Source organism: Gallinula chloropus, assembly GCF_964237585.1.
Source record: "Gallinula chloropus genome assembly, chromosome: 3".
In the NCBI taxonomy this organism is placed as follows: Eukaryota; Metazoa; Chordata; class Aves; order Gruiformes; family Rallidae; genus Gallinula; species Gallinula chloropus.
In genome coordinates this window covers 117,329,426-117,341,135 of record NC_140087.1, presented here as the reverse complement: position 1 = coordinate 117,341,135, position 11,710 = coordinate 117,329,426, and the positions used below count along the sequence as shown (strand labels likewise).

Sequence of the window (11,710 nt, the reverse complement as noted above, 5' to 3'; positions counted from 1 at the left end):
CAGTCCTCCATTAACTTCTCCAACGTGAGTCCTTCCCACAGGCTGCAGTTCTTCACCAACTGCCCCAGCACAGGTCCCTTCCATAGGGTGTAGGCCTTCAGGCCCAGACTGCTCCAGCATCAGTCCTCCACAGGGTCCCAAATCCTGCCAGCAAACCTGCTCCAGTGTGGACCTCTCTCTCCACAGGCTGCAGGTCCTGCCAGAAACTTGCTCCAGCATGGGCTTCATGCAGGGTCACAGCCTCCTTTGAAAGCCTCTACCTGCTCCTGCATGGGGTCCTCCACGGCCTGTAGTAGGAGTCACTGCTCCCTGTCATCTTCCATGAGCTGCAAGAGGACAGCCTGCCTCACCGTAGTGTTCTTCAGGGGATGCAGGGGAATCTCTATTTTGGTGCCTAGAATATCTCCTTGCCTCCTTCTTCAGTGACCTTGGTGCCTGCAGAGCTCCTGATAGCTGGTTGGCTTGACCTTGGACAGCAGCTGGTCTTGGACCCGGCTGACATTGGCTTTATTGGACACCAGGGAAGTTTCTAGCAGCTTCTCACAGAAGCCAACCCTGTAGCCTACCTGCTACCAAAACAATGAGTGATAGCTATGCTCTTACAATCAGTGCTAAAATATTCCTCATTCCCATTTTTTTCACCTACAATAAGAAATGAGTTTTTCACTGACCCCCAAAAAAAGAGAGAAACACATGAATATTACCTCTCATGCAGTAGGAAAGTAGCAGCAACTGCTTCTCATGGTTTTGTCATCCCACATTTAAAGCAAGAGACAACCAGCAGTGATGGGTATCATCTGCCAGAGAAGATGCTAGCTTTGCAGCTCAGTACACACCAATAGTTAGTGATACTACAAATAGTAGTGTACTACCAACATTCGCCTTTAACTGTAGATGCTCACAGAAGAAACGTGGCATACAGGGAAAGGCATATGGCAACCTTACACATGACAAATAATGATACAAAAATGTCTAATGTCTGCTTTTATTAAGACACCTATCTTCACTGTGTGTGACTGTAGGAAGTAGTGTTGCCAACTGGGAAAAAAAAAAAAAATCAAACATCCTTCCAGGTATCAAACACATTTCACTATTGGCTACATCAGTCAGGCTAGAGAAAACTTTATTAAAACAGGTATAACATGAGCCTCTCTTAACACTTTTATCAGTTGAAAATTAAGGCCTTTGGCAAAACCTCCTGGGCTCTATTTAGTTTTATGATTTCAAAGTGATAATGATAAACCAATACCTTTCCCTCACATCCTACACTGCTATATGGACAAGTCTTTTTAAGAAAAAAGTTAAATGCCCCATATGTAGTTCCTCAATGTTTAAACCATTGTTTAAATTTTCAATGTTTAAATCCATGTTTAAACAAGCAATTCTCAAAATTTTGGTCTGCTTTTCTGGATTAAACTAGACATTAAAAAAATAGCTGGTGGTTTGGGCTTTTGATTTTTATCTGTCTTAAGAATTCAAAGATAAATATTGCCATCCTAACCCAGGCTCCAGAAATATATTTTACTTTGATTATTTAATCACTGCAACCTTTTTTCAAAAATAGTTCTGTAAGTCACTAGAAAGAACCTCTAGAGTTTCATCTCTCTTATAAATTGATCACTTATCAGTCATTTGATCGATAGGAGGACTCAAAAGATGCTGAGCTGTCACTTTAAAGTCAGCACTGGGCACATAACTAGAGCCATATGAGAAGGGTCCTTCCTGGGCAGGCAGAGTAGAAGATCCTGCCAGTGCAAACTCACCGGCAGAGCTTGTTTTAACAGATTTCTTTCCAAAAGAGAGTCTCATTCTTGAAGGAATAAAACCAGCTTTTAATAGAGACAGAGAATATATAAGTTCGCCAGCTAGCTATAGAGCCTTTCTCTTGCAAGTCTCCAGATATGCATCTTGCCCTGTTTAACATCTATTAAAGCTGGTTCAGTTTAGATTTTCTGTATTCACTACATAAGGCAATTCAAGTTCAGTAGGCATAAACAGACTTGCAAGTGCCTGGTCCAGGATCAGCAGAATTTCTGTAACTCTCATAATACACCACACTCAGAGACAATCAGCAGTTATACTTCCACAGTTTTTAAGGTTAATTTGCATACAGCTAGATCTAATTACATGATTCATATTACGTGTTTCAGAGTTACATGAAATTTGATTTCCACAACTGATCTGTCCACTATCAACAGCACAATCAGAATTACTGGGAAATCTGAAGAGCCTTAGGAAGTTAAACAGATAAAAATATTTTTGTGCATTAAAAACAAAAGAATACTATGAATATCTTCAAACAGTTTACATTCCCTCCTAGTAGATAATATAGAGAAAACTGGTTTCTAACATCACAGCTTGTAATACAAAGTCATGCTCAACTCTATGGTTATACGACCTTTACAAAGAAAGTGCATTAAAGTCTTCGACAATAATCACCCCCTTGTATCATTTCAAGTACTAATTGATTTTTTTTCTTCTATAAACTCTGTACATAAACACACAAACATCCATGCTTTACAAACCAACCCAACAAAAATATCACACAATAATTTTTGATACTACCCAGAATACTTGAGTAATTCCTCATCACTGAGACTGTAAATCAAGAGACAAAGTTACTCATCAGCCTTCACAGCCAATGACTGAACTGTCTCACCAAATTAACGGTAGAAGGCTGCAGCGTATCTACCAAGTACACAGTTATTATTCAGTTTAAAGTTGCCAAGAGAGGAACAAAACACTTAAGTAATATAGGCAGCTAAAGAAGACAGGTGGAGGGATGCTAAGAGAATGTATTTGCACAAATGAACCTCTCCCTGCATGTTTCTTCCTAGTGAGCTATACAAATAGATTACTATTAGCTGGAAGTCAGCAAAACATTACAGCTGGATACAAGATATTTGCCCAGGCATACACAGAAACAGAGATTTGAACTACAACATGCATGCCTGTTTTCTCTAAAAAGAGAGAGGAATAGAAGGGTATATTTTCATCCTTTCCCAATATAAGTATCCAGGTTTGCTTAAATTTCTTACTTTTTAAAAAAAAGAAAAATTCCTTCATAGCAACTGTCAGCACTGTAACGGAGATATAAAATAAACTCAGATTTTAAGAGCAACACAAAGTGTTTTATCATAACCAAAAAGAAGGTTTGTAAAATAGAAATTACTGATTTTATTTTTGTGCAAATTCTCCCAAAATTAGAAATAGATAATAGAGTCTTTGGGGGCTAGGAGGTATTACCTGTAAGTCATATTTTTTCAGGGAAATAGACAGAATTACTCCAGTGTCTACACTTTGAAATATGAATTTGCAGTAGCTCTGTGGTCTAGCAAAGTAGTCATAGGTATGGACTCATATATTAAGCCACTTTGATACATACATAAGGATTACATATTTTTCTCCTCTTAACTTGGCTAGTGAAAGGGACTTTCCAGAAAAATCAAAAAATTAAGTGCTATTTAGTAATTTTAGATGGTGCTTAAGGTCTAGTCTACATTTAAAAGTTTTTCCAGAATAATCAACATAGCTTAGCTATATTAGAAAAACGTAGGCTGCAGCAGTTATACAATGTAGGTAGGACCTCCAGACATCTCTTAAAACTAAATTATTCTATGATTCCATTCTATAGTATTTATTATTCAACTGGTGCAGAAATACTGCCAAATTGTTGAGAGCATGTATGTGTGCATGTGTGTGTGCTCATTTTAATTAAAACCCACGTAATACAAGGACACAAAAGAAACCATAGCCCAGGTTCATCGTTTCCTAGAAATAACTCAAGAGGTAAGAGCTACACAAAAACTAAAACCTACGAGCTTGGTTTAGAAGGGATTGACCTTATTTGTAGAATTAACAGGAACCTTTTCCAATCCAAAAGCATTAATTTTTTAATAGGATAAAAATAGTTTGCCATGAAATTCACTCTGTTTTCTTCCCCATTTACACATTTATTTATAGTTTGTGGAATTCAAATTTATTCCTGTAAGACTTTTTTTTATTAATCATTGTGTACACATCAGATGTTAGCATGCTGTACTTCACCAAAAGCACAAATAATAGTCCTTAGACTTGTACTAGATACGTTAAAGGCTTTACTTACAAACAAGGAGTCAAATATAGACTGATTCATACTCAAGTATTACTATAGTTGCAAAATGGATAGTCATGCTTTATTTCAGGATCAAAATATACTACTTCAAGATATTTTATCCAAATTACTCTGAATCATGGTTAAAGGAAAACAACAGAACATCTGCTAGCAAATAAGTCTGGTGCAAAATTAAATGAGTACTTAACACATCGTCCCTTCCATGGTCACAATAGAGTCTACTAAAGGTCTATAGCATTGCATCTTCTTTCTTTTGGGGGTAAGACTTTGTCATGGCTGTTGCCTTTTTAAGTAAGAAAGACCCACTCATAAGCAAGCCAGTGCTTCTTCAGAAATACTCATTCAGTCTAGAAACGGAGGATGATTCAAAACCACAACTACTCCATTTTCTAAAGGTTGTACAAATCATGTTAGGGGAAAGGGGAGAAAAACAATCTGAGCTAAAAATAAGTAACAAAGAAACATTATCATTCAGAGAAGGGTACATTAGGTCAGAAGCTGCTGCTTTTTAACAACATAAGCGCTTATAGCTTTCTGTTCAAAAACTGAAGTAGAAATAAAACCATCATCAAATCAGGAGAGCAAATAAGTTGTTTTCTCAGTTTTCTGTTTAAAAAAATATGAAAAAGCAGCTTTACGCACAAACTGCATGTTTCTGGGTCATATTGTTTGTTTTTATAGGACTAAAGCTCATCACTGCTAACATATTAAGAAATTGCCAATATTATTTTGCAGAATAAACTAAACATGTCACTAGCCTATTCTCCGTCTTGTCCTTTCTCCACCCACTTCCAACTTCACCATTAGTCCTGTTGACATTTCTGCCATCTAGTTATATCAACTGTTAAATTATTATTTACCATTTCTACAGCCAAGCTAAAAATAACAGTACTCCCTTATTTCACAGGCATGAGCAGTGTGGAAGGGAGGGCGGGTTCCCTTCTAATCACTGCAACACCTTACTGCAGGGGAGTTAGACTAGATGACCTCCAAAGGTCCCTTCCAACCTTACACATTCCATGAGTCTACAACATATATTTGCATTATAAATAGCAAAGTTAAATGGAAGAGTGAGCAGCATAATCTGAGGGAAATTAAGAATACAACAAAGCCATTTAAAAAGTTATATTAAAAAATTGATGGTGTTACTTCTTTATAATGTGCTCAAAACTATGCAAGAAGAGAAATTATTCCACCTATCATTATTTAGATGGTTTGTAAGTCCCAGAGCCAGTGTGGGATTTGAGGATAAACTAATCACCTCACAGACCAATTTAGGGAGAACGTCATAATCTAAATTACTATGTTGAACTCACAATGATAGAGAAAAACAAATAAACACATTTCTCTGACCACTAAGGGCTATCGTGTACCCCCGAAGAGTATGCTATGTACCAGGGCAGGCAGACTTCAGCATCAGTCCAGCAAAACCTGGCAAGGACTATACAGCCTTTGAGCCTTAGAAAAAAAAAATTAGAGATAAGCATTGCTCTCCAAAGCCATGAAGCAGATAGCTGAATGGGCCAGAAATAGCACCTAGACAAGTTAGCTACCAAAAACACAGTACAACCTACAGTTTCCTTCTGCTCCTTCTAGAGATAATCACTTATGTACATTCTAACTAAATTTTCAATAAATTTTCTGCTGAAACTGGAAATAGTTCCATGGGGTAGAATGACTACAGAAGAATGGAAAAAGCCAATAGTTCTCATAGCAGCTATCACCCTACTGTTCTGTATGAATGAATAATGTTCTATAACATTGCACACTGACACATGCTATCTGTACTGCCAAATTAAACGTGACTAAAACAAATAAATTGAGATTGCAAGTTACAGAAGCTGCTGCAGTTTGAAGACATCAGCAGTTAAGAGACACATCTGCCAGTTATGGTCAGAGCTGTAGTTAAACAGGATTTTCAGGTTCAGCCTGTTAGAACTAATGCATAACAATTTATTACACTAGGGGAAAAAAAGTAGAAAGTACTGAACTTGATTAATGTATTAGTTTATGGCTTAATCGGTATTTGGCTACAATATATGTATGTCTTCACTCAAGTAGAACTGATAACTTCCAAGTTTTAAAATCTTTTATTTTGGAATTAGGTAATACATTAAAGCACCTTGTCAAAGCCTACAATCAGAAAATTTCTGGTATCTTAAACTCCAAACCCTGGAACAATATATCATCTTAAATATCAATCTAAAACCAAATTTCAAACCCAGGATCTACTGGAGAAGTTGTATGCAACTCAGAACAAATTGAGTAGAACCATACGCATCACAAACTTAGAGGAACTCTTCTCATTACTTCGATAAAACTGATTTCACAAATTAACTGCAAAAACCCCCAATAACTTTGAAACAGCAAAAGAAAAATATAGCACTAAGAGAGCAAAAATACAAGATACGCTTAACCCAGACTAAAGCTAAACTTCAGTTAGCTTTGTTTACAGTAAAAACTGTTATCCATTTTAATCTTTCCAGGCTTTCCTCATAAAAACATCCTTCATGTGTTTCTTTTGCAAGCTTTTGGAATACAAATGCAATTTTTAAGTTTATTACAGGAATGTTCCTTGTAGAGAGACCCAGCGATTTATTTGCTCTCCGTGAAAGTCTTCCCAGGTACTACTCCATATATTAAGATCCTCCATCGCCTTTTGCTCCCTTCCAAAGTAGGGACAGGATACTCAACAACAAAACAAACCAAAATGAGAGAGGGAAGAGATGTAGCCAGTGTATTTCAGACCCAAGGTTTGACACTAATAAGGCCAAAGTTTTCAACCTGCCTTTCAGGTGAACTCTGCTACTAAGTAGTAAAGTGAATCCACAGTGTTACAGAACAGAGGTCTAAGACAACTACCCTGCAGACAAATGTAGTACAGAGTTGTGCTGGCCTGATAGAATGAATTTTCAAATAGGTTCTCTAAAACTCACTCTATTTGCAGCTCTGACATCTTACCACTAGTTGTGCAAACCCTATCAGGCATAGTCAGCATAATCCTGCTGCGCCAAGCACTGTGAACAGAGGAGACTCTGCCTTTAAAAGCTTGAAAATACTGCATCATGTCCTCAGCAGAAAGAGCTGTAGCAATTTCTTTCTCTAATGAGTGTCCTTCCTAGTTTTCCATCTCTTAACACTCTTGCCTGATGTATTTAACAAGGTAAACAGAAAAGCAACATGCTGAGAAACATGTAACTATATCTACTGCCGCTGCCCTTCTGTTGTCTCTCCGTTAAGTCTGTGATGCATGTTTGTAGCTCAACAGGCTAAACTGGTTATTTTTGAACAATGCAATCTCAGCACAATTCTGGGTTCAAATACGGTAAACAAGTATGGGACAGGATAGAGAAATTCTTTATAATCCCAAATTACAGTTTGGTTAACCAGAGGGCTCCCTCAGCCAGGTCATTACTGCTGTTTTCTTCCGCTATCATTCCAAATAAACTATCCAAAGTCAGATGATTTTACTGATCAACTTCAAAGCAGAGGGATAAGTATAAGACCAACTGAAGCCATAAGGTATCAGTTGTAACAGGGTCACGTTAAGACTACTATAAATCATCATACAATAAGATACAATAAGTTATTCTTAATACAACTCAAGTACACATTCATTGTATGTTGAATGCTATATAAATTCTGGACCGTTTATTAAAAACAATTATATAGACTGTCTATTCATGCTTATCCGTAACACTCTACAATGAAATGTTTAAGATGTTACTAGCTATAGCACTCGCTACCCTTATGTCTATAAATGCACCTCCAAAACATACACATATGTATATACAGAAAGATATGACTGAATGATGACTTCTTCACCTGATATAGCTTTCATAAATTCAGGAAAGGCCTTCCCTGAGTTTTTTTAGGCATCAAAAGTATTCAATCAGGCATTTCATCTCTGAAATGACTCTTCAGCACTTTCCCAATCTGAATACTCTGAAGGTGTTTGAACCCAAACTATAATTTATATGCAGATGACCTAAGGTTAGCAGTTGGCTTGGAAACAGATTTTAAGTCAGTCAAATGAAGGTTTGTAAAACAAGCTCAACAAAATACATTAGACACATTGAAAACTTTATAATTATTAACACCTACTGCTGCAAGTTCTATGGCAACATAATAAAATACCCAAACCCAAATAAAGGATGTGGGTGTCAAAGTAAAATCTACATAGCATCATGTTCTTTTAAATGATTAAAAGATAAATATCAATTAATTCCAAAGTCTTAACAATTAAAAGCCAAACATATCCATGTAAAAGGCAGCAGACCGTAAACTGACGTGTTTGGGTGGTCTGTGACAACCCAATACTTTTAATTAAATCTGTATACCTCTTAATGTAATCAGCATATTAAGTACTACCATAAGTTTTACTTAATACTGTTTACAGAGTCATTAGACATCATACAGAATAGGGTTTTTTTTAAAAACAATCTAAAATTTCAAGTAAATATTTTAAATATTCTGCATTGGGGAAATACAGAGCCATTTTATTTGTAAAAAACATACAAATATGTAGACTATGAAACATATTTACGTATCTTAAGATAGCTTTTCTACAACATTTTGAGAGTCCTGAAGTGAAATCCTATGCATATGCTGGCTTCTCAAATACGTAAGAAAAATATTTGTGAGCTTATCCTAAAAACCACAGTTCTACAAAAGGATTCAGCTCATTCCCTAATGCTGTGGTTCAGAAATAGATGCAGCATATCTGACAGACGTAGCATATGAATAAGCTCCTCACCTTAAATGGGATTACTTGCAAGCTTAACATTACATATAAATTTAAGCATTTCAAGGCATCAAACACTTAAGTGCTGTACATTATAAACTTGAAGATGCCACTTTCAGACTTCAAGGCACTGTTATCCACGTATTTCTAGATCTCTGTTTATAACAGCTTTTGACATTATACATAAAAGGGAGAAGGAATATAAAGAAATTCTTTTTAAGCCCCAACAATCCAACATCCCATTTTTTAACATCAGCACAACCTACCAGCTGCCACACTGGGTGAGCACCCTATGGCCCTATATGACGTGTTTCTCACAGGTTTGTCTTGCTGCACACATTTTTTGTTGAGAAAGGCATGACAGGTTGAAGTTACTGTTCATATTATTCCATATGGATGGCAATCCATAGGAAATCAGTCATCCTTCTCAACTTCACAATAACAAACTACATGGAAATAGTCTCTATTTTCTTAAGAAACTTGTTACCTTTTTTGCACCGTAATGCTCCAGCTTTTACTACTTCCCCAGGATCTTAAGATGACAGGATAGATTTGGTATAAATTGTCTAAAAGGGAGAATCCGTAACTTCCTAAATTATATAGTTTATAAAAAAATGTCAGCTTCTGTCAGAGCCTGGAAATTTCTTTTAAAGTGGTAACTTCATTCTGCAGTCCCAGCCAAAAGAAACAGCTGTCATATTTTTTCCCCACATGGTTCATCCTTGGGTCTTTATCATTTCAAAAGTATCATTTTTTTTTCCCCAGCAAACAATAAAAATTCAACTTTCAATGTGCTTATTACTTTCAAGGAATTTCTTCTGTTCCTAGTGGTTTAGTGAAACTGTGAAAGCTGTTACTCTAAAGCACAGAAGATCTGTTTGCATAGCTTTCAAAGTGTAACTGCACCAGTTCCAAAGCAAAAGGAAAATGTCTACTTCTTCCACTTATATGGCCAACAATAACTTCTACATTCTGACAGAGTAATGTGTATACTGGCGGGGAGGGTAGTTTCAAAATACTTTATCAGGAAGTCCACAATTAAATAAGATGCAGATTCCCCAGATACCAATCCGAATTGATGCACAGGCTTCTTTGACTCCAAACTTCAAGGCTGCTCTTTAGGTTGTTTTTCTTTTAAACAGTCACAGTTACTTTCTCCACCAAGAACAACATTTATATATATTATATATACTAGTGTAGTTTCGTATAATAGAGGTAAACAGTAACTAAGAATTCTCTTAAATGACAGAACTAATACTTTATTGCAGAATCACAGAATGTATTGGGTTGGAAGGGGCCTTTAAAGTCCATCTAGACCAAACCCCTCCCTCCTGCGATAAGCAGGGATATCTTCACTCATCAGGTCATTCAGAGCCCAACCTTGAATATCTCCAGGGATGTGGCCTCCACTACCTCTCCAAGCAACCTGTTCCACTGATGTACTACCCTCATCTTGATTTTTTTCCTAATATCCAACCTAAATCTCCCCTTTTCTAGTTTAAAACCATTACCCCTGGTCCTATTGCTACATGCCCTCCTGAGCAGCTCTAAAAATAGCATCTGAAAAGATCTCAATGGGCAAACCACTGGGCTTGTAACAAAGTATTCACCTGCTTTAGAGATACAAGCCACAGGAAACAGTATATTACTTATTTACATTAAATTGAAAAATACTCTAGTGAAATGTATCCCATGGACGGCTTAATCTAGTAGCCTGTTAGGGAACAAATTGTATCTTCTGCTTTGGGACATAACACAGTAACAGTGAGGAGGCAGAGGAGACTGTTGGGAACAAGTTGAGTGCAGAAGAGCTGGGAAAGAAAGGGAATTTGTATTGTCATGTCCGTAACTGACCAACACAAAGTAAAGACAGTTCAAATGGAGCTGAAAGTGATTTAAAACACCGTTTATCTCCTAAATGAACTTCTTCACAATTACAGCAGAAGTATAACACAAAGAGCATGGTATGATACAGTAATGCCAAACTGTTCAATATTTCCAGTACTTTAAAGAGCCAAATGCAGGTTTTATATATATGTAATTATTTGAGGAAGCTTGAAATACTTTACCTTCTTTATGTTTATGGAAGACAATGAAAACTTTCCTGTTCTTCCTATCTTAACCTTTGCCTCTAACACAATGGAAAGGGGAAGGAGAAGAGTATTTCAGATAAGTCTATCTAAAAATTTAGAAGTATTAGAAGCCACATATATAATTGATATATAAAGCAAAATGATTAAAAGGCTCATATGGTTGTAACAGCTTTAATAAATAAAATTTCCCTGTGATCAAAAAGCAGTTATTGATCAACTGGCTAAAAGGTGGATAACTATTTTGATTTTTGTATAGGTGATTAAAAATTAATTTAAAATTATGAAGCAACATTGTAAAAGAAAGTCACAAGCATCCTCAATGATCTTGCCAAAGTAAAGATCAGTAGCACAAAATTAATTCCCTGTTAAATTCATCCTACTTTATCTCATCCTATCTTAAAAAATATCCTGGACAGTCATTCAGAAGCAAGTCGAGTGAAAAGAGCCAAATGAATCCCACTATCTTTTGAAACATGGATTTATGTCACCATACTCTGGGACTAGCTTTCTTCCTTTCATTTTCAACTCTGACAAATGGATATAGAAAAAAAAAATTCTTTAAGATTCTTTTGTAAGATTTCATAAACCAAAGCTCCCGTTTATGTACTGCTGACCTCAGTAACTGGCAAATGTGCATCCTCTCCCCTCCCCATAAGTACATTTTTAAAAATAATATATGATTATGAATGTTGCAATTTAGCTTGGCTCTAGTGGCTCATGTCTATCTATAGCATTAGAGGTTAGGTATCTTTGAGCCCT

The 11,710-nt window shown here is 36.4% G+C and overlaps 2 protein-coding genes across 4 annotated transcripts in view; one reads left to right on the top strand and one right to left on the bottom strand.

Annotated features, from left to right (window-relative positions):
- The window catches only part of RUNX2 (RUNX family transcription factor 2), a gene marked incomplete at both ends in the record, with an annotated part of 222,476 nt that overhangs the window by 18,124 nt on the left and 192,642 nt on the right, over nt 1-11,710 (top strand). The window lies entirely within an intron of this gene.
- Nucleotides 1-11,710, bottom strand: part of SUPT3H (SPT3 homolog, SAGA and STAGA complex component) — a gene marked incomplete at its 5' end in the record, with an annotated part of 260,064 nt that overhangs the window by 247,385 nt on the left and 969 nt on the right. The gene's annotated exons all lie outside the window — the stretch shown is intronic.